This window comes from Cuculus canorus, chromosome 1 (assembly GCF_017976375.1).
Source record: "Cuculus canorus isolate bCucCan1 chromosome 1, bCucCan1.pri, whole genome shotgun sequence".
Classification (NCBI taxonomy): domain Eukaryota; kingdom Metazoa; phylum Chordata; class Aves; order Cuculiformes; family Cuculidae; genus Cuculus; species Cuculus canorus.
The window spans coordinates 116,064,336-116,088,945 of record NC_071401.1 but is presented as its reverse complement, the minus strand read 5'-3'; the positions used below and the strand labels follow the sequence as shown (position 1 = coordinate 116,088,945).

General features: G+C 38.4%; 1 protein-coding gene across 4 annotated transcripts in view; it reads left to right on the top strand.

The window, feature by feature from the left end:
* Window positions 1-24,610, top strand: part of ALCAM (activated leukocyte cell adhesion molecule) — a 119,414-nt gene that overhangs the window by 51,795 nt on the left and 43,009 nt on the right. The window lies entirely within an intron of this gene.

Genomic DNA, 24,610 nt, shown 5'->3' with positions numbered 1-24,610 from the left:
AGAGCTTGTATCTTGATTTTTAAATAAAATGTTTTATGTTAATGACCATTAAGAATTGACTACAAAATCATTATCTACCCAATAAAAAATAAATGCGCAAACACGTTTTGTCAGTCTGTCAGCCTTTGTGATTATCTCCTGTCATGTAAACAAGAAGTTTGTCCAAAACAAACTCCTCTCTGAAGAAAAAGCCAACTCCTCTCTGTTCTTTTAACCTTTCTAAGAGAAATAATTTTTATGTTGCATCTCAACTACCAAATGTAGTCTGAATGTGGCAGTGGAAGACATCCAGGGTAAAGTCATACCCCTAAACCTTTACAGTCTCTTGTCACGTACCTTACGGAGACAGTTTTCATACTGCAGAAGGGATGTAAAGTACAACAGTCATAACAAGGATTTGTTTGCTCTTGGCTTACACGCAGTTCTCACAAAATTGCTGCAAAGGTATAGGGCAGAAGGAAATAAAACTCTGAAGAGAGTACATGTCCAGCAAACTTAATATAGTACATTGATATAATCTGCACCAACTCTACTTTTTTTCCAGTCTTGATCTTTGGATGGCAGCACAGTTTATGCTTAAATAATCTCACTCAATTGTTACTTCTTTTGCTGTAGGAGGAAAACACAGACATAGGTCAGGGCATATAAAATCAATCTTCATCCCATCAACATTATTCTCTACAATTAGGTTAAACAGCGGTAACAACACATGGTACCACATAAGTTATCTATATTTATATGAGAGTGAGGAAAGAATAATTTCTATATGTTGCTTTTGTGATCTCCCCAAAGAAAAAGAATGGCAGCATTTATCCTGCCCTGTGAAGGGCCACATATTGATTAAGTTACTGATATGAATAACAAAAATTAGTCTGTGCAGATACATGAGAAAATTAAATTCCTGTAAGAGTCTCCCAGATCAGTAGATATCAGCTAATTTGTGTTCAGTAGAGTGGATAAATATCCATGTAAATATCTAATCTTGATATTCTGGCTTGTATATAATACAGATAGCAAAGCGCAAAGGATGCTGATTGAAGTAATACTGATTCGTTAGCAAAACAAATGTATGCTTACTAGTTTTGTTAGCACAATATGCAAAAATCAGTCTGCGTAAGATGATGGCATGTTTAATCATTGAAACTAGAATTTTCTGGTCTGTGTCTCGTAGAGCTAAGGGAACCTGCTTGACCGTATTGGGAGATGGTCTTCAGCCATAATCAGTTAGGATGATCTTTTCTTGAAGAAATGCTAGGAAATTTGAAAAATCATGTGTATCAGAAAGCCTACATCAGGAAGAAATCGCAAAGAGCTAGCGGCTCTGTAAAAGATGAGGATTAGCGGCTTACAATGCTTTAAGGAGATTGTGTGGAGGATGACTTTGTTGCTTGGGATCACAGGTAGAAACAGATAAATATTAAACAGTCTTGTTAAAATTGCTAGTCTCACTAAAATATTCCGAGATAAACTAGGAATATTTGTTGAAAAAAAGTGAGGAACATTTGGGATTCTTTTTTTGAAACGGAAAGTGTCTCTGTACTTTCTGTGAGTTATAAACAAAAAAATAGTATCTGTTTTCCTGTGTTGGAAAGCAGTGAATAGGAGAAAGGACTTGTTTTGTTAATCCTATCTTTCTCACAGGAACTAACTTTCCTTTGAAAAATTAGCTGTTCACCCATTCTTAATTTTTGGAGTCTTAAAGCTATGAACAGATTTTCTCATTTATTTCACAGCCTTTATTTACTTATTGTCATGACCAAATTTGCAGTGTCACAAACATTCACTATGGAATATCTTTGGTATTTGCTAACAGCAATTTTGTGTTATTAATTTAAGTTATTGAATTAATTTGAAGAAGTGATATAAACCACTGTACTTTTTTTGTTATCCTGGTGCCTTAGTGTAATGAAATGGCCTCAGGTTGTGGCAGGGGAGGTTTAGATTGGAGATTAGGGAAAAAAATATTAACTGAATGAAAGAGTGGTTGTAGCATTGGAACAGGCTGCCCAGGGAAGTGGTGGAGTCTCCTTTCCTGAGCATGTTCAAAAAACATGTAGACGTGGCACTTTGGTATGTAGTTTAGCATGCACAGTGGTGTTGGGCTGGTGGTTGGACTAGATGACCTTGCGGGTCTTTACCGACCTTAACAATTCTATGCTATCTTTCAAAACCTATGTAGGTTTTAACTGAGATTTCTAGAGAGCCTTTATATATAGATTGATATAAGTTTAACGCATCTGTGTCATTGTTACATCTTCTAAACACTTTGAATGTTTTAATACTGCAGAACTACATAAATGCCTGTGTAGTGTTTGTTCTCTTCTGTATTCAAAGTCTGTGAAATATCTGCTGGTCTTTGGGGAAAGAAATCCATCACATGTTATTAGTAAAGAGTAATAGTGTCAACGCTGATCTATTATACGATTTTGCAAATGTGTTTTTTTCTCTAGTTGTATAACTTAAAAGATATTGGTAGCACTTGCAGTAAGTTAGTGTCAGCATTTTTACTGAAAACCTTTACTTTTTGTCTGCAAAAATTGTAGAATACTGAAACTGCGTATTCAGCATTTCAGGTTACATAAAGTGACTACAAAATCCGGTGTATTTGTACCAGTGTGATAGAAAAGAGGATGCTTTTTTACAGGCATGTGAACCAAAGCCTGGTAAATATGTTAATAGTCTTTCAGGCTCCATAATGCTGTATTGTCACTTGTGTATATATCTCCTCGGATACCCAGAGTCAATTGATTGCACAGCTAAAGCAGAAGGTCTGCTGCACAAATAGAGTTGGAGCAGTGGTGAGTGTATATTCACTGGGTAGCCCTGCTCTGTAGGGAAGACTTTTGGTGTCTTTGGGTGTGTAAACAGTACCATTTGAGGCAGGGCTGGGAACAGTTTGAAGCTTATGCGTGACGTATTTGACTGTCAGCTACTGCTGAGAACTTACTTATAATGACTGTCTGTTGTCTGTTTGGGTTTTTTTGATTTTTTTTTTTTTACAAATAGTTTGAGTACAGTAGCTACAGGAATTTATCTGACTACTGGGGGACGTGTACATCTGAGTGAGCTGCCTAAATGTTTTTTGTTCACAGTAAAAGGGGGACGATTCACCCTAAGGAAGTCTGTTTATTATTTAGTTCTCTAGAAATGCCTTTTTTCTATCAGCTGAGCATAAAGGTGATGCTAGAGTGGTATAAAAGCCCATATTGAAGGTAATTATTACTGCTCTATTAATTTTTTTAGAGTAAGAAATCGGCTCCATTAGGTTCTGTTGGGAGCTGAGAGAACACAGTGCAGTAAATATTCTGAGTTTACGAGTTTGATTCTCTGTATTTTAATAACAAATTAGTTGGTAAGCTTTACATCAGCATACAAAAAAAAATCACTGAAATTTATGAAATGCAAACTTTGCCCTGATAATATTTACCTCTTCAAGTAAGAAAAATTTGTGTGTAGCTTAAAGCAGTTGTTGAGGAATTGAAATGTTAATTTTACAGCTTGAATATATTAAAAGCAAGAACAGTAGTACATTCAGCTGCTTTTTTGTTATAGATTTTGTGTATGCTTCAGATACTGGTACAAACAACTTATTTGTGCAGCTCAAGAAGGGCTGTTCATGAATCAGAATTAATTTGTATGCTGGGTGAAAAAAAAAAAAAAAAAAAGAGGATTTGGACATTGCTAAAACACACAGACAACATTCACAAAACCCACCTTACAAACCACAGTTTCAACCAATATATCAGAAATACTGGTCTCAATAATTTTCTAAAAAACTTAAGACAGAATTTTGCAGCGTCTCAAAAATCTCTTTACATATTAGTGAGCTTAAGATCCTTGAAGTATTTAGTGATATAATAGATACAGAAGAAATAAGCATTCTTAAGTTTTTTTCAGTGTTCTTTGATGTTTTATTTTACAGCATAAAATAATTTTTCATGAGACTTAAATAAAAATTCTTCAGTTACATTTTTTTGGTCGTATAACGTGTTGTTAGTCAGTTGCCTCCGCTTCCTTATCTTTTTTATTGATATTTTTCTTGCCAATGTTCATGTCTGATTATTTCAAGTCTATTTATGAGAGGAACCCTGAGTAACAAGAACAGTAAATTTCAGGTTGCCGCTAGAGTGACAATACATAAATAGTAAATCAACATTTCTTTTCCCCTCATAATTATTTTGGAGATACCTTTCATTCGATTTGCTGCAGCTCATGTTACAAGAAATGTTACTTAGTAGCATAATAGATGCTACTGCTAGTGATAGGTTATAATACCTATCAAGTGAGGCATTTCTTCAATAGATTGTGCCCTGTCTGCATGTGTGCAAGATGACTATTTCTTTCATGATCAAGTGTTAACTTTTTTACTTCATCTTTTGGCTGTAAAGTCTATTCCTCTTGCTTCCCAGCATCAACTTCAGAATAGTTAATCACAACCTCAGCAGATGAAGTGCCCTCCCACCTGTTGCTCATGTGTTTTGACTGGCCATACAGTCATCTCTTATACTGCTAGCATAGTTCTTCCGAAGAAGTAGATAGTGATCTTCGTTTCCCACTAAGAGACTTTGATAAAATCCATAGAGATGGCTACTAAAAGTGCAAATAGCACCTATTTTAGCAATCAGGTAGAGTTCAGGGGGGAAAAAAAAGGTGTTCTTTCATTACTTGAAGTCCCTTTTTTCTTTTCTCTTCTTTTTTTTTTTTTTTTCCCTTAAAATACTCCTTTTAACAAAACTGACATTCAGAAGGTCTTTCTTCCCTGTGGTCTTAATCTGACATTGAGTTTCTTAATGGAACGACCCTTTGAGCCTTCCAGTCTTGGTTGGTTGTAATTCTTCTCTTTCCAAGTGCTGCTCCTGTATCTATTTATTCTGCTCAGACAGTTAGTGTTCAAATCTTTCCTTACTTTTCAGGAGACAAATTTTCCTACTTTTGCCAACTGTTCTTTTTCTAGTGTCCCAGAATTCAGATGAAAATTCAGTTTGTCCTTCAGTTAATCAAGGCTGTGTTCTGTTTCCATGCTCATCAGTATCCAGCACATCATAGCTATTAGGAGATTGTTATAACAGAATAAGCTTAACTGCAGATTAAGGCCCTAAAATGTTTGTTCTGGTCCTAGAGGGGAGAGCCTTGCAAGTTTAAAAGAACAGCCTGTCCTCTTCAGTTAATGGCCAGCTGCTTCTTGAACAGACTTTGAGATTGGCAAAGCCTTAATTAAATAGCTTAAATTCTCAGGTGTGGATCTGATCTAACACTGATTGAAGTTGATTGATGTCAGCAAGCTTTAGACAGACCCAAGTCTAACACAAAAGAGGTATTCAAGTACCATCACCACTGTCACACAGTAATTATCAAACAGTTCAGCTGCTTGTTTCTGTTTCCAACTGAAAAACAATTTGGATGGTGGCTTGGGTTTTGCACAAAATGGCAACTGGCATGCAGGGTCTCTAGGATGCTTTGCTCAAATCTGTGGAGCTGCATCTCTTAGTGGCGCTATCTACACTTTATAGTAAAACTCTAGAGCAGGAGGACATAGGGTGGGTTTGAAGCAACTTTTTAACCCTCCTTTAACTTTTTGGTTGTTGTCCCTTATGTGAAAAATATGAATAAATTAAAATCAGTTGAAATGAAAGGTCTCCTATAAAGTCAACAATTTGAGCATTCTTCTTACACTTGTTACCTATTATGTAAAGTAGAATTAGAGAAAACCACAGTATTTTGCTGTAAATATTTAAGAATTTGCTTGATAGAATCATAGAATCACTAGGTTGGAAAAGACCTTTGAGATCATCAAGCCAAATCGTACCTGTCTACTACTAAATCATATCCCTAAGCACTTCATCTACCCTATTTGTAAATACCTCCAGGGATGGTGACTCAACCACCTCCCTGGGCAGCTCATTCCAGTGCTTGATAACTCTTTTCATAGAATCATAGAATCACAGAAGATGAAAGGTGAAGAAAGTTTTCGTATGTCTAATCTGAACCTCCCTTGGAGCAGCTTGAGGCCATTCCCTCTCATTTGGGCGAAGAGACCAACACCCACCTCTCTATAACCTCCTTTCAGGTAGTTTTAGACAGTGATAAGGTCTCCCCTCAGGCTGTTCTTCTCCGGGCTAAACAACCCCAGTTCCCTCAGCCGATCCTTGTAAGACTTGTTCTCCAGCCCCTTCACCATCTTTGTTGCTCTTCTCTGGACACGCTTCAGAGCCTCAACATCTTTCTTGTAATCAGGGGCCCAGAACTGAACATAGTATTCGAGGCACAGCCTCACTAATGCTGAGTACAGGGGCAGAATCACTTCCCTGGGCCTGCTAGCTGCACCATTTCTGATATACGCCAAGATGCTCTTGGCCTTCTTGGCCACCTGGGCACACTGCTGGTTCATGTTCAGTCAGCTGTCAACCAACATCCTTAAGCATTCTCTGCCAGGCAGCTTTCCAGCAACTCTTCCCCAAGCTGGTAGCACTGCACGAGGTTGTTGTGTCCCAAGTGCAGGACTTGGCATTTGGCCTTTTTAAGTCTCATCCCACTGGCCTCAGCCCATTGATCCAGCCTGTTCAGATCCCTTCGTAGAGTCCCCCTACCCTCCAGCAGAATAGGGCCATGAATAAGCGGATCTGTGTCCTCTTTTCAATAGAAGGTTGGGCTAAATGATCTCCAAAGCCTCTTTCAACCCCTGCTTCTCTAAGAGCCTGTGATTCTGCAGTATCTTCTGGAGTACAGTGGGTACATGTGCATGTCAATATGGTTGATCCTAGAGATGTATATTTAACTTTATGCTTATGCTTCTTTGTAGTCACACCTCTTGCAAAAAACTTCACTATAAACTGGAGTTGCAGGGCATGCAGACCAGAAGAACTGGGAGTGTTGCTTCTGTACTTCGCAAAAGCAAGCTTTTCGGAGCATGTTTCTGTTAGCATTTTAGGCCTGCAAGCAACAAGTGGAAAACCATAGGAGTGCTGGAAGCATTAATGGAGCTTCTGGCAGACATGACAACAAATACAGTTAAGTAGGGTAATGAAATAACGTATTACTTAGTTCCTTTTAAAATTTGTGTGATGGGCCTTAGACTGTAAGACTATTTAATATGACATGGAGGACTTCAAACGTGTTTAACAGAAAAAAACCCCATATGTTTATACAGCTTACCTTCACAACATTCCATTATTAGAATGCAGTTAGATTACATGAAGAGACTGATGTTAGTGAAGAAGTATATGGGTTGGGTCTACACTGATTCCCCTGAGGGTTTTCTTTCCCCTGTAATTTCCTGTTGTGCGTTCCTTCGTGATGATGACTCCAGTTCAGGGATGACTCCAGTTCAGGTTAGATTTTAGCTGGGGAAATGCAGACTGAGTTACATCCTGGACTACTATTTTATGTACACAATTAGGGACCACTTGGTGCTCTACAATTCTGTATGACTGGGCAGGAAAAAAGAGTGAGGCAAGTGTGGAGATTGTAGCTATCAACAGCTTGTCTTGTGAATCCTGGAGTGAATGGGGATTGCCAGTTGACACTTTCCAAAGACAGGGGAAAGTGGTCTTAATTTACAGCATATGTGGCTGTTTGCCACACACTGAAAGGCCTCTACTTTTCAGCTGGATCCACTTGGCTTCGTTTTTAAGATTAGGGGCCTAAATCTCAGGAGCAAGCTGAAGAAGTACATAGCTAAGGTTAAACTATGTGCTAAATATTCTATTAGAAATCATTTGTTCAAAATTTTTGATTCCAAAACTGTAATGTCTAAATGTGTCAAAGAGTCTTGGTTTCTGTCCTTCTAGGAACCTGAGATAGCTTCAGATAGTAAAAAAAAAAAATAAATTGTTAGTTTATATTCATAACTTGCAACTTTGAATGTGCTGAGTTAGAATGAATTTGTTTGTTTATTCTTCTACCACTAAATATATTAATCACAATTTTAATATGATTGGTAAAGGAATCTGTGGGTTTACACTAGATTGTAAAATTTCACTTCCCTGTGTTAACTGGATTTTGAGGGGTGTTACGTTGTGTAGAGACATAGTAATCATAAGTAGCTATGCAACTGGCTGTGCTTACCCTTGGGATGCTGAGCTGGATATCTTCTCAGAGCGTGATTGAGGGATGACTTAAGTAAATCAGATTTCTCCATTATATCTCACTTTGATCAACCAAAAAACAATATTGACTCTCTAAATTTATGTTAATGGATGTGCTGTCATGCTTGTACAGAGATGTACCTCTGATGGAACTTTATTTTTCATCAGCCCTTGGTGGTAGCATCCATGGGGGTTTGCTAACAGGAAACTTTACAGGAAAGCATTATTTGTGGAAGCCAGACTTAGAGAACCATGATATAGGTATTGCTCTTAGTGTCTATTTTGTCTGCCTGGATTCCTCCAGAGCTGGCCTCTGCACCATCATGGCTGCAAACCCTGAAGATAACAGGGTTTTAAGATCTTTTGGATCTCTGAAATGTGCTTTCCCTGGGCAGAAAGCTGTCTTTGCCTTTTATTCCTTCCCATCTCCTCAAGATTCCTTTTCACCACGTAAAACAAACAAACTAGGGTAGCATGAAAAGGGTGCATTTAGAATTGAATTCCTGGACTGATCTTGTTGGAGGAGGTGATTTCAGTCTTTGTGTCATTGTAATAGGTGGGTCTGACCCTTTGCACAATTTCATGCCTTGACTTGAGGAAGACTATCTGAAAGAGTGAGGTTTCCATTTTCCTATCTGCAGGGGATACTGTTTGTGAGGAACAGGTATGACCTATTCTGCAATTGTGTGCCTGCCACATAAGGTCTCCTGGCAAACTCAAGAGCCCAGTAGCAGTGGTAGTCTTTTCCCTCTGCTGTTTGCTCACTTTGCAAGATGTGGCAGCCTATCTTCCAGAGATATGTAATGCCTGGTATGATGAAGGCTGAGCCTTCATATTGCTTCATGCCACTACAGTAGAAGTCCTAACAATGCCGACATTTGAAATGCAGAGAGAAATTGTAGTATATTTTATCTGAGCAGTATGAAAGATTGCAAATATGTAATAACAGATAAAAAAAATATGCTGACATCTCTCTAAAATCCAGTAGATTATGTGTTTTAATGCTTACTCTGCTGAGTGTTTTTTTGCTGTCACATAATTTTTGAACAAAATATAAAAGCAACTGAAGAGGGGTAGTTCTGGTATTTGCACACAATGATTTTATGTATAAGTGGAATGGCAATGAGTTGTTAGAAGAACTGATCAATGTGCTATAATGGAAAAGTTATTAAATCTTGCTTTCCGTAGTTTTGTGACAGGCAGCCCAGTAAAATTAAATTGTGTTTAGAACATGGGGTTAATACCTTGGAGACCTGGAATTGCATTTGTAATATAATGTACTCTGGGTTTAATTTTCTAAGTAGCCGTGCCTCCAAGTGGCACGATCGGGAGTTTAAAGCTGCTTCTTCCTGCCTCACGTTTCATGAAGAATGAGGTGAAAGCAAAATCTGTTTTTTTTTCCAAAACAGAAAATTACTTTTTGTTTTCACAGTTGGATGCTGAATTATAACAATTGTTTTTTTACTGATAGTGATTAAAGCCAGAATTTAGAATCTCAGAAGCATTTTATACATTCATGTTTCAATATGTAATACATATAAAACGACTTAAAGAACACTTGAAAAAATAGCACTGTGTTTGTTCATTTTATCTATTCCCCAGATATATAATGCTCACATGTCATAAACCCCAGAAATTTCTTGCAGAGTTGTCACTATTAGTCCAATTTCAGATTGTTAGGTGGAAATTGGTGACTTTTTATACTAACTGTGCATTGGCAGAAGGCTATTTTGCCGTGCCTATTAGAAGCTGGATTAAATAGCATGTTTTGTGGTTGTGTCAGTCAACGATTTCTGTGGTATGTATCCCTGCAGTGGAACACAGATCAGCCGGAGGAGCACATTGCTCTAATCCAGAAACAAAGGGTTGGGTGAAACTTCATGAGCCTTGGTGGATCTGGGCTTGTGACATTGCTTCCTGTATCGTTCCATCTTAAACCTGAATGTGTTGGCCTATTTTAGCAAAAGTCAACAAAAAATCACTTATCTCTTTTAGCTTGTTTTGAAACAACTCATTAACGAAAGGAGTTGAACAGAGAGTCATCTTGAGTTTCTCTGTGAAGACTGGAGGCAGGAGAAACATCTGGGTGAAAGATGCATTTGTTTATCAAGGTTGAGGTTGCATGAATGTCAATAATCAAGTATTAGGTAATTTTACTATACTAAGAGAAAAATGATTTTTAAAAATAGAATGTATTATTATTTAATCACAAAATGTTACAGTTGGTTTAAAAAAAAAAAAAAGAAAGAAAAAAGGTTTGAAAGCATCTTGCCCAAATTACTGCATGCACAATGATTTTTTGATTCATGGCAGAACAAGAACATGAGTTTCCTTGTTCCTTGTTTAGATCTTAAGCCAAAAAACTTTTATTTTGTAATATTCACAGTTTGATTTTGTCTTTCTGTTGATACATCAGTACTTTAAGTACATCAATAGCAAAGGAAGACTAGGGAATATATGGGCCCACTGCTGAATTAGGTGGATGCCCTCGTGACAGAGGATACACTTTACTACAAAGGCCAGCCATCAGGAATTCCAGACCCTGGAGGAAAAAGAGGAAGTCTAGAGAAAGTAAGTGTGTCCCTTGGTCAAGGAAGATCTGGTTAGAGGTCATTTAGCCAAACTGGACACCCACAAATCCATGGGCCCTGATGGGATGCACCCACGAGTGCTGAAAGAGCTAGCAAACGTTACTGATAAACCGCTCTCGTCATCTTTGAAAGATCATGGAGAACAGGAGAGGTGCCCAAGGACTGGAGAAAAACTAATATCCATCCAGTCTTCAAAAAGGGCAGGAAGACTCAGGGAACTACAGCCTCACCTCCATCCCAGGAAAGGTGATGGAGCAGCTCAATCTGGATGTCATCTCCAGGCATCTGGAGAAAAAGAAGGTTATCAGGAGTGGTCAGCATGGATTCACCAAGGGGAAGTCATACTTGACCAATCTCATAGCTTTCTATGGTGGCATGACTGGCTAGTTAGATGAGGGGAAAGCAGTGGTTGTTGTCTACCTTGACTTCAACAATACTTTGGACATTGTCTCCCTCGCATCCTTATAGGTAAGCTTAGGAAGTGCGGGTTAGATGAGTGGACAGTGAGGTGGACTGAGAACTCATTGAATGGCAGAACACAGAGAGTTGAGATCAGTGGTGTGGAGTCTAGATGGAAACCTGTGGCCAGCATTGTTCCACAGGGGTCAGTACTGGGCCCAATCTTGTTCAACATATTCATAGTTCAGTTTGTTGAGGGGACAGAGCGTACACTCATCAAGTTTGCTGATGGCACAAAATTGAGAGGAGAAACTGATACACCAGAAGGCTTTGCTACCATTCAGTGAGATCTGGACAGGCTAGAGAGTTGGCAAGGGAGGAACCTAATGAAGTTTAATGAAGGCAAGTGTAGAGTCCTGCACCTAGGGAGGAATAAACTGCACCAGTACAGATTAGGGGTTTGACCTACTGGAAAACAGCCCTGTGGAGAAGGACCTGAGCATCCTGGTGGGCAACAAGTTAACCATGAGCCTGCAATGTGCCCTCCTGGCCAAGAAGGTCAATAGTATCCTGGCCTGCGTTACAAAGAGTGTGGCTAGCAGGTCGAGAGAGGTTATCCTCCCCTTCTACTTTGCCCTAGTGAGGCACCATCTGGAGTATTGTGTCCAGTTCTGGGCTCCACAGCTAAAGGAAGACAAGGAAGTGCTGGAAAGAGTCTGGTGAAGGAACGTGAAGATGATTAGGGGACTGGCGCTTCTCTCATGTGAGGAAAGGCTGAGAGACCTGGGTATGTTTAGCCTGGAGAAGACTGAGAGGGGACATTATCAGTGTTTATAAATATCTAAAGGACAGGGGTCAAGAGAATGGGCCCAGACTCTTTTCATGGTGCCCAGTGGAAGGACAAGGGGCAGTGGTCACAAACTGGAGCACAGGATGTTCCACCTCAACATGAGAAAAAAAACTTCTTACTGTGAGAGTGACAGAGCACTGGAATAGGCTGCCCAGAGATGCTGTGGAATCTCCCTGTGGAAGTGTTCAAAATCTGCGTGGATGCTTTCCTGTGCAGGCTGCTCTAGGTGAACCTGCTTTAGCAGAGAGGTGGACTAGATGATCTCCAGAGGTCCTTTCTAACCCCAACCATTTTGTGATTCTTTGATACTCTGCTTGTAACACTAGATACAGAACATATAATTTTCCTAGCAGTAAATCTTTCCAATTACAGTAGTCAGCTTACATAAAGTCTTTCTCTCTGCTTTACATGAAAACTGACTTATGCTTAAGAGAATTAATTTAGAAGCAGCATGGAAGATAATGCTGCGGGGGGTTCACTGGCTTGAGCAGGATGGGAGGCAAGGACATGTGGATTTGGAACACTGGCTTTCAATGTTTTGGTTTGGTGGCTGTAACAAAATTTTCCACTATGATTTTAAACGTGTACATGACAGCATTAAAAATGTAGAGTCAATTGCTCTAGTATACATCTGGAATAACTTAAATGTCAGTGATTTATGCAGCTGCAACTGTGATCAAAACCCAATCCGCAACTATTGCATTTCATCTTCTCTTCATTTCTCTTCATTTGAAGAGGGGGAACTTGAAGGATGAAATTTCAAGAAATTGTAATGAGTTCATTAAACTGTTCCTTTTTTTTTTCCCCGATTGTATTTGAATCTTCAGTAATATGTGAGTGTGAGATAGAAAGTGGAATTTTCCACTGAAATCAGTTCATATTTATAGTGTGATTGTACGTATACGTAAGCAGGTTGGTAGCATACATACACTACATTTAAGCTACTTTGTCTTTCGATAAACCCTAAATACAAAACAATTATCTATATTTTTTTTTTTTTCAGTTGAGTGCATACAACAGCTTCTTAATATTTTGATGAGTCCCATCTTCATCTGCTGGTTTGAATCTTTCATATTATTACATTCCTCCTTCCGTGATATCTTAGAGGAATTTGTACCTGAAAGAATAATGCGTATTTATAATTAGGGTTCTCCAGAACTACATAAAGTTCTTTGTAAATAAGAATTTCACTTGCCAGACTGGTCACCCTGGAACAGCTGAGCCAGACCCCTTCTCTTGTTTTAAACTGGTGGCAGGAAGGGGAAAAGTCAGAACCTGGTCACAAATATGGTTTATCAGCAATAGCACAAGCAAGTTACAGGATACACAGGAGTGCTGTTACGTTTCCAGCCCTTAGGTACCAAAATATGCCAGAATTTAAATTTTCAGGTCTTTGCGACACTTTCTTTACAGGTTAGTATATTTATAAAATTTTGTAACCAGGGAATGAAGACTATACTTAATGGCATGTATATTTAAATAATTAAAAATCTAGGAATATACCCTACATATCCATGAAATGTTGAACTTATTTGCAATGTAACTTTATTTTAAGAACAAATATGTGGACTCTAGCTCACACCAGATAGAAATTTTTAAATTGTCCCTCCAAAAACATGACAGCTAGAACTTCAATATCTGAAAAGAATTACACATGCATTTGGTTTCAAAACTGAATGTGTAAATCTTGTAAGTGTTTTTCCTTTTGCAAAAATAACTATCAAAGTTCTAGTATTTGACCTTAAATATTCAGTGTCAGAAACTCTGCTTCGATTTTCTGATGGGAGTCGGGAGTTGTTTTTCCTGCTAGGAGTAATGAGTACTTATATAATTTCACATTTATGCAGCTTCTTCCATGTATAATTTTTTTTAAACCAACAAAAAAGTTATAAACAAAATAATTTTACCCTTGCTTAGAAGGAACTGTTATCACAGGAGAATATAAATCCTACTTAACGTGACGTATTCTCTGTAAAGAATGAAGATGTGTTCAGCGAAAGACAAGCCACAAGTTAAGGTGATGAAGCATAATTCTGAGGAGAGAATTATTCAGAAGAGTTTTTGTTAGATTCAGTTTTTAATACGTAAATATGTAGACATTAAAAAAAAATTATTTACCTAGGAATAAAATAAAAAACTTACCTAGGAATAAAAAAGCATGGGACTGAAGATACCTGTTTAAATGTATTATTCATTAAAATTACAGGATAAAGTTAGGTAGAAAAGAAAATTGTGCGTTGTCCTTAATGTATTACTCCTTTGAATGCGACAGAGTCAAAAGGCTGCTTGTTAATATACATTTCACTCGTCTCCAGTGGCTGTATCCAGAAGACAGGAGTGGGTTTGTTTCTCTGATAGATGAATAGAAGAAATAAGGAAGAGGCAGGAAAGCAGGTGTTGTCAGTACATAGCCAAGAGTCCTGCCAAGGGAAAAACAGCTAAGTCTGTGGTTTATCTTATCATTAGCTTTTATGCTTTGAATTAATCCACCAAATATGATCTGGTGAAAAGTACAGAATAAGGTGGTTTTTAGTAATTATTGCTAAGCATGTGCTTCTTTTATGATAAGTGACTACGCATAGAAGTTTTGGCTGTATGGAAAATGGGAAAAAGTCTGTCCTTGATTTGCACCAACCACAATAGCTAGCATAGCCATATGAGCTAGGTATGCCAAAACCAGCTGGAATACCTGTTATTTTAATAAATAAATGTTCTTAAACTTTTGGGGTTTTATTAGTTTGAGGCTTTTTTTTTTTTCTTTTTAGTAGGCAATTTTTAGAAAGCATAGTGATTTTCAAAAAAATAAATACATTAATTAAAAGATGCATTCATCAGCTATATTACTGTGCAGCTTTCCTTCTGGCAGAGGAGCTTGTACAGGTTGAGGTTCATAAGCGGTGTAGGTATCCATTCTCATTTTTTTTCTTGTTAGTATGATAAATTTGTGTTTAAGATGGGATGATAGAATGTCTCATGAGGTGTATTCAGTGCTCAGAGAAATAGTATTTGAACCAGTTTCATTGTCCTGATCTTATACTGTGATTTATGGAAGTGCTGCTAGGATAGATATTATGTTTTTTTCAAGATTTTTAATCCATTGAGTATTTACTTTCAGTTGAAATCCATCATTTTAAAAGATGCAGGTGTGAAGACTGAGTGGAGGAGGTGAAATACTGACATTAAGAGAGCTTTTCTGTCCCCTTGCTCTCCCTTCTGCTGGAAGGGGAAACCAGGGTTAAATGATCCACAACAAATTACATTAATGTGGTTTATAACTTTCGACAGTGACATAAACGTATCCAGCATTCAACAACATGTCTGGTCCGTGGTATAAACTACACTAATCTTACTGGGACATAGGGGAGAGGAGAGGAGATAGTGTGCAAAAGACACTTACAAGACTTCAATACTAGCACTGTCAGTAGTTAATGTGTATTATTTCTCCTACTGCCACAACTTTCATGCTTAACTGGCATCACACCCATGGTTTTGGAGAGTGTTTCTTTTGCCACATTTATGTACTGTTGTTATGTGAAAGGTAGGCCTATTCAAAATATTGCAAAGCTTTTTTTTTTTTTTTGCACATCTGCATAGTCTTCAACCTTTCAAGGCCATGGTACTCAACAAATCAAACCACAGTCGTGTTATTCTATTAACCTCTTGAAGCTGCAAGTAGATAGCTTCCATTATCTAGTGTCCTGCTAGTGCATAGATTATGTAACTCAGCCTTTAGAAAATTAGCTCCGAAGGAAAGACACAAAACTAAATAGCTGAAGCTCCTAATCATAAAGGAGAAGAAACTCCGCATCGCTGTTTAAGCTCTACTTTAATTTATCTGACATGTGTATGCCGAAGGCCAACAATCTGGAGGTTTTGTTAAATCTTCATTTACCCACCATAGCTATTTTTTTTTTTATTTCTGAATGTTCCTTCTGGATTGACTGTTCTTATTACTTGTGTGCTTTAAAGCGGTATTTAAAAAATCCTTCTTTTCTTTCATGTGTCAAAATTAAAAAAAAAAAATAAAAATAGCAGAATCACTGCATCTGTCTTGGTTAGCAGATTGCCACTTTGTGCTTCGGGTTCCCATAGTTTGTAAGGAAAAATACCGCAAAGTTATCTTAACATTTCAAATTCAAATGTAAATCTTTTCTTATTCAAAAACATTGTCAGCAGAAGGGGAAAAAAATTATCCTCAGAGATTGCTGAGGTAGAATATGGCTGAGCAAATCAAATGTACTTAATCTTTTTGGGGGAGATTATAAGTTTTGTTTAGGTTTGCTTTGGCTTTGAATGATATGGGATGGACTCCATCCCCGTTTTTCTGTCAAAGCTTTGCAGCACTAGGGGAAGTACAGAAAGGCGCTTAAGACATTGACATGGAAATAAGCAGTTCTGAGTCTGCAGCTTTGCATGCCTACCAAGGGCAGGACTAATGAATAAAGCGTCACCATTTTTTCATTGCTCATTTTTAGCACAGCCTTGGCACTTTGGTGAAGATTTAAATTGTATCTTGCAAGGATTAAGAGTTGATATCTTTCATCAGGAACTTTTCTCTAACAATACCAGTCAGAATTGTACATAAAATTAAAATGACATACTAATCGACTACAAGCTTTCCACACTTTCGTCTTGTATTTAGCTTATTGTGACTTACTATTTGGTTTGCACAGGTTTTGTACAGAGAAGTATGTCTTGGTGTGTGTTGGTACAAAATGAATGTTTTCTGACAACTCAGGTCTCTGATTAGGTGCTAAATAAAGGCAAAAAGAGAAATGATACTGAATGAAACACTAATGTTGTACACTGTTAATGCCTGGGTGTACCAGATATAATGTGCTTGTCAGCCCACTCTCCTGAAACATCCCTTGATCAAGATAATGGCACTTTTTTCATTCGTATTAATACACTTCGTTATTCCCTACACTGCTGCCACATTGTATTACAAGTACCTAGCTTGAAATCCACTCTACTCTTCTCTGTCACCTCCGGGTCTTTTCCAGCATGAATACTGTCTGTATGTGTTCTCTTCCTTCTGCTGACACTTGCTTTGGATTATTTTTCCTGACATTATATTATGAAGCTTTTTTTTCTGTGCAGCATTTAATCAGGTTTTCTATCTTATGTTCAAAGTAATCTGAATAGTTCAACATTGTGATCACAGCACAAACACTTCCTGATAACTTTTTTTAATTAATGGAGGCCACATTAATGCTTTTTGCTTGTGGTTTTTTTTGAGACTGCTCAGTAATATCAAGTTTCATATTATCAATAGGTGTCCTTAAATAACGTAATGCATCACATTTTATTGGGTTCTAATGTTATTAGATATTGCAAGTTTAAGGTGTTTTACCTAAATAGTTCCAGAGTAAAACTAAGCAGAAATCCTTTCTATTTATGAAAGCCTAAATTAATTACAGTTGTTAAAATAATTTGAAATGTGCTTCATGTGTGAACATTCAAGTTTGAATGATTTTTAAAAATGATGCTTTTTAACTCTGTTAAAAAATTAGCTCAGGCTTTGTAGTCACAAGTAATTAATATTGAGTGTGAATAAAAATTTTAATCCATTTTAACATGAAGTGTGAGCTTTCTACAATTCCCCACATTATCTTAACCAAATGAATGAGCTTTCATTAGGAAAAAAGTAAAAAGTACAAGATTAAGGTTGATGAGCTAAATCAAGGTGTCCTGCTCGGTTGATTTAAATCCATGATTAAAATCAGTGATTTGATTTAAATCAATCCACTGTTCTTTCAGCCAGCCTGAAAGGAACTGTTCTTCATTTCCTGCCTAATTAGAATTGCTTCTGTAAGATTAGTTAGGATTGTGCCTTGATACAGCAAATCTGCTGCACTCTGAATTCTCCAAATGTCATTTTTAGTGTCAAGACCTTTTTTTCCTGTTGTTTTCCTGCTTTTCAAATAATAGCTTTAATAAAGTGATATTTCTGCTAGAACACTGTACTGCTATCTTGTCCCTTAATAGCTGGGGATAGAAAAACAGGTCTCTATTCACAGCTGATCTTGTCTGTTAAGGATCATTTCAGCTGGATGACTTCTTCAAATACTGGGGAGGAGACTGATGCTCCCTTATATCTTCCCACCGTCTGCCCATTAAGCTGGGATTTGACATTCCCAGGTGCCTGCCTCCCTGAAAGCTACATCTGTGCAGACTGACAGCTACTGACAGGTTACCCTTCTCCATCAAAATAGCTGAAAATAAAGGAGTGGAAAGATAACTAAGTACACGAGGGGCAGTAAAGCTAATAATGGCTATTTTTCCATGGCTTCATGCCCATCAGTGGGCCCTGTGGAGATAAAGCCAGTGGAGGTTCCCATGGAAGCTTGTCTCCTCCTGGGAGCCTTGCAAACTTCTCCGCAGGAAGGATGCTTTGGTAGCCTGTCAATTTAAGCTTGTTTTTCATCCTTTTTCTTAGCCGATCACTGTTTTTCACTGCATGGATTGCACAGCCGTTTAAGGAAGAGATTACTACATACTCCAGGAGTGCCTAGTATTGTGAGAAAGGGAAGACATGGAGGCACCTATGAAATCTTACTTTATTAATAATGTGCAGAGATACTGTGCTTCCAGTTCTAAAAGCTTCCAGTTCTAAAAGCTTCTAATACAGCTTCCAGTTCTAAAAGCTGAAGAATTTACCTATAAGATGAAAGTGTAAAAGCTTGTCTGTATTTATGACAGGAAAACAATATTTTGTTGGCTAGAACATCATTTAAAATATGTTGTGGGAACTTGCATTTTCTAAAGAAGGAGCTGCCAAATCAATTGAATTTTGAATTCAGGAGACCTCTTGTTGAGGGATTCAGGCAAGCCATATGGTACTCTCTTGAAAGCATCAAGACAAGGGAAGTATTGTGTGGGCTTTTATCACATTATAGTCATTTTGAGAAGAAAATATGTTTTAATATTTTTCTATGTACAAAATGGCTCATACTGCAATTTAATGAGAAAGAAATGACGTGTACATAAGATAAATCTAAGTAATGAAAACCTACACAGATGCATGCATGTTGATTTAAGGTGCCTTGTTTTTATTGTAGAATAATTAATATATTGAGGGATTTTTTTTTTTAATACCTGTGATGGATGTTAATTTTATGTTGGATTAACTTCAGTACTGCGGAAGCCAATTTCAGGTACTTACATGGATGGTCTAGAGAGAAAAAATAATTCTTGGAGCAGCTGTTGTTGCACAGGAGGCAGGTTCAGGCGAGAAGCTACTTCCAGGGGCTTTTTCAGGTATTTCAGCCTCAAAGCAGAGACCTGATGCTTATTAAACAGTGTCTTAGGATACTGCTAAAAGTGTAATGTGAATAGTGTTGTAGAAACTCTCTCACAACTCAGCAGCCTGGTGGTCTGTCACCTGATTCAAAACTTCTTTGTACCAGCTGTGCATTGCTTCTTCCTACCCATCCTGCCTCTGCTGCAGCTGGCAATCCTTCTCACCCATGGGTGGGCAAGGTGTTGTGTGTCTGCAGACTTTTGCTTTGCTGTTTTAAAACAAGTATAAATAGCAGTTATGTTCATGGGAAATTCTGTTCAGATCATTGCCTGCACCGGGCCTCAAAGTCCAGTCATTCGGCTCTCCCTGAACTCTATGCATTTGGTTTAGGCTGTGAATATCTATCTTTCAGACTGAATTTGCTTATCAAAGGCACTTAAGATCTGGAGGAGGAGGGGGGGAAGGCATATCAAAAGGTTAAACAAAACAAATCAACCTTAAAAAGCTGTTATTTTGCTGGCAGGTAGCTTGAGTTATTCTGGTTGGTTGGTTTTGTGTTGTGGGGTTTTGTAATGTGTTGGGTTTTTGTAGGACTCATTTAAGACCAACCTAAAATAAGACACATTATCCCAAATACCATTGATTCCCCCCTCATGCACATACAACCCATACCACGCGTGTTGTGAGCACATGTGCATGCCACGGCGTCCCTCTCTTCTGCCTGATAAGCCAATAACTGACTTTTCTGCAATGGCCCTTAAAAACAGGCAACTTCTAAAGAATGAAACTTTGCAAAGTCACTTTTATCTTCACTGTGCAACATTTGTTTCCCATTAATTTAGAGTAAAAAGGCTGCTTGTCAGTATCAGGGCATTAAAAACATACATCATTCCCTGAGCTGTTCAGACATGGTCAAAGCCCACATAAATAATTCTCTAGCCTTGGTATTTTAGGGAGGGCACCATCTGGCTCCAAAAAGGAAAAAAAAAAAAAAAAACGATTCCAGAACTAATAATTAGTTTTCATGATTTCTCAGAATAATTAAGTATAAGAGCTTTTTTTAAAATATGTGTGCTAATTAGTGCATGTTCTTACAGAAGCTGGAGACTATGAAAAATCATTCTGTTTCCGCAAAAAAAACCCCAACAGAATGACAAGATCTTTTCTTAGGGGGCTAGATCCTGAGCCATCCTAGCACACCTCCTGACCCTAAGAGATGGCTTGAAATAGATGTGACTTTGTTTTGGCTTTCAGAAGTGCTTCTGCCAGGTGCCCAGCGTGGTTGCATTCTTCTTGTCCCAGCACAGTGGGTAGGAAGGGCTCTACGTCATGGGTGCTCCAGGAGCCCCATAAGGTATGATGGCTTTGAGAGCCACAGCACAGCAGGATGTGCTTGTGGCTGAGTTGTGGGTGTTTCTAACTTGTTGAAAGTGTGCAAATGCCACTTCTCTGCAGAAAACACAAGATGACTCATCTAACTTTTATGAAAGAAATAAGATACCTCTCACTTGTTTTGTGGTGCTGTGGTATAAAGATGCACACAAAGGCTTTGCCCTTCTGTAGATGGTATACTTAAGCTTGGCACTGCAGTGGCTTGTGTGCTTGGCCAACATACGGGCTGTGTAGCGAACACCTTGTCTTCTACGGTTGTTGCGAAACGGTAATGCTCCAAGTACACAGTGTCAAAAACTACTGGTATATGGGTAGAAGCTCTTGCCACAATCAAAATAACAGCTTGGCAGACCTGTCTTCTGTGTTCCTGCTGTGGGAGAAGTGGTGATATAGGTGGCAGCAGCACTTAGAGAAGGAAATTGGTAATTATGGCCTAAACACAGGTAAGAACAGCATAAAAGTGCAGTTGGGCATGCATGCAGTTTACAAGACCATAATGCACCGCAGAAGATGTCATGCTAAGTAAAACACTATTGCCTTTTCCACATGGAATTTTTGACAGGTATATAGAGAAAGCAGATGACTTTCACACCGAGATATGTGTTTATGGAGAGTTTCAATGACAGCATAAGTGCAGCCACTCTGTGCTGGAAGGCACGCATCTAACTGAGGCAGGCTATTCTGAAGGAATTGCTGTTTACTCAACCATTCACATCGAAATCTAAAATTACAAGCATCCAAGTCTGTGCAGCTGCTATAATTTCTGATACTGCTGTTCAGGACTATGTCAAAACGAGTGGCATGTAGTGAGCACATTCCCTAAAGCCAGTGTAGTGTATTACCCAGGTAGTTTCTCTGTTCCTGCAAACCATGTATCAAGTTTTGTTTGTGACAAAGGTGCGAGCTGCGTGCCTGGAGTTGGGGAGCTCGTTGGACAGGGTTTACGCTCTGGGAGCTACAGTAGCTTCACGAGGAGCTGAAGTCTTCCACTGAAGGCTGGGCTGGGCTGTATTCCTGAGCAATCGGTCAATTGTGCTTCTTTGTTATCTTATAAATGGGGTCCTGGACTTTCAGGAAGCTACGACAATGTATATAATAATAATAGAGAGGGATGCCTGGTCAGCATAAATGTTGTCTAGTACTAATGCAGATGTTTTGTGCCCTGGTCCTTGTGCTGTGAAGATAAATATGTGCATAAATATTTGAAAGACTGAACTTCTGTATTGCTTCTGCCTGCACACTTTTGCTGTTACTCTTTGGTACCCATTTTGGGACTAACGACAGGCTTTAAAGTGCATGCGACTGCTTTTAACTTTTATAGCAACACTGTATTTCCAGAAAGCAATGCCTACAGCTTAAAAATCCAGAATGTAATTCATATATTAATTTTTTAAAAAGAATAGGAACATTATTTTGTGTTTTCTAGCCCTTCAGATTTTTCTGCAGAGGGCAGCTGAAATTTAGAGCAATTTGTTCAATAGCTGGAAAGTACCTATATTGTTATATTATCTTGGAAAATCATTGTGAGCTGTGAGCCCATCCACCAGGTTTCAACTGTAACTGAGTGGTCCTTTCATGCATTGTTTTCTATCCGCAGCATTATTTTAAGAAATGGAGGGATTTTTTTTTGTAAAACCAACAAAGAATTTGTATTGTAGTCTTATCTATTTCTATATCCATGCATCATTGAGTAAGAGTCTGTGTGATGGTAACTTTCTTTTTATGTATAGTTTGCACTTTGTGCTGCCGACACACCTCCTAATTTTCAGCATACTGCTTAAGAAAGGCAGGCAAAGTAAAACTTTACAGAGATGAAGGTGATACTGATTTCTCCTGTTGGTAAAAGTGCGTTTCTTCTTCAGCTCATCCTCCTACAGCAGGAGACAGTTGCTAGTACCAGGGCTGGCTACAGGCATCTGTGAAATTTAAAAAGCTGTGTCTGTGAGGAGCACAGACTAGGGAGGGCCTCAAAGGAGCTGTTAGTCACTTATTTTAGCATAAATCATAAGGATTAATAGCATTATACTTTCAGTGAGCTTTCTCCTCCCTCACACCTATGTTATTGTGGTATCAGTGAAATGATAGGTCTTGTCTCCAGGTAACAAAGACCTGTTGATGATCCAGGAGGCTATATTCATCTCATCTGCGTCACTTGTCCTCTCCCTTATCAGTAGGGAACGCAGTTGGAAAACAGATGGAGCAGCCAAAAGCCTATCATCAGCTGGGGAGATGTCCATTCAACCACAGCCACCTGATGGCACATAAAACTGATGCTTTCCATTTACCAATCTGCTGGCCTAATTCAGAAGGGCTGAACGTTTTCTGTCTAAAGCATGTACAGCTTTTTCTACCCACTCAGTGTTATGGAAGGGTAAATATGTCCTTCCTCTATGCCCTTTAGAGGTGTAGCTGCTGTAAAGGATTGGGGAGTGGGTGGGTTTGAGATGATTACCGCACGGTCTTCACCACAACTTAATAAAGCACATTCACTGGAAATAATATTCTGCACACATTATAGACATTACAGTCACAGGTTATGATTTCCTTTGTTGGTGAAATCTAGCTGGTTTCTTTGGGAACAAACGCTGCTAAAACCAGCAACTAGGAGGTCCAGTAAGTGTGACTACAGTTTGGAAGTGTGGCAGGACACTGCCTGTTAGTTAGCTGTGGACCTCACAGCCTTGATGAAGGGCAGGTAGGAAAAACATGTTTCTGTAGTACAGGGTATTGCATGCATGATTTCAGGTGCCTGTCTAAGCAGGGTGTCAGTGGAAGCTGCGTTGTGCACATCTGCAAGTTGACTATCAAAACCTCCATTCACCAAATACTTTGTTTCTTACTTGTTAGGGTGAAGGGGATAACTAAGGAGTTGGAGTTTCTTCAGATGTTTCAGGGCATTGATAAAGGAAGAGAAAAAAAAATATGCTTTTTCCTCTCAGATTCTTCTCTGCTTGCTGGAAACCCTGTTTGCGGCAGAGGGAAATGCTGACAGCAAGCCTGTTGCAGAGCTGAGAAGATGAACCTTAGGATAGTTTTGCACAAATAATCAAATGCCTAGGTGAATGTGCAGGTGATGGAGAGGGTGAGGTTTGCAGATCTGAAACATACTCAGCAGTAGCTATCTGGCCTTTGTTTTAGGATTACTTCACAGAGTAAATAATGATTTGAGGTAGAGAAACCACAAGCATGATTAAAAAAAAAAATACATGATTGAAAACTATCAGGTACTAATTTTCAACTTGGAAGGATCCAAGACAGTCAGAAGGGAAATACCTCTTCCCATAAGGTGGACTGCGGGCAGAATGCAGACAACTCACAAGAGAAAAATGGTTAGAACAATGCCTGCTATTGAGATTCCTTTGCATAGAAGGACTGTGGTGGCATTGATTTAACTACATTAGGTTTTATAACTTTTTGTGTTTCTTTGTTTTTTTTCTAAATCCTATCTTTTTCCATTGCATTTATTTGCTTTCAGCTAGAGTGAGCAGTGTTTTGGGTTTTTTTCCTCATGCTTTGCAAAATGATCCTCTGATTTGCTTTCTGGTACCTTGTTTTTTCTTTTGAGACTCCTTCATGCTTAAAGAATAGCAAGAAAAGTATACATATTTTGGGAAGCACGTCTTTTGTAAAATATGAATTGTTACTGAATTTTCACTTTTCAAGAAATTCAGTATTTTTTATTTATTTTTATAGTGGGAGGTACAGATAATTCCTATTACTGTACTGCCAAGCCTTAGGCATGTTAACCATGCAATTTTCACTGTGTCAAAGGAGAAAAGATTCAGAAAGCAAGTGAGAAAATTCAAGTAGAATTGATGCTGCTGTTGTTTCTGTCAACTTGGCCACAGAGCCCTTCCAGGTATTTAATATTTGATTGGGAGTAGATGGATTCAAGGTCAGACTTCCCTATGATGTCTCTGTGCACATCCTTACACCTGGCCAGTACCAGGGGTAAAAAAAAAGCTGCTTATCAGCTGCTTTTTTAAAGCTGAGTGGTTGCTTGAACTATTTTTCCTTTGTTTTGATGCAGAATTTGGAGCATAGATTAATG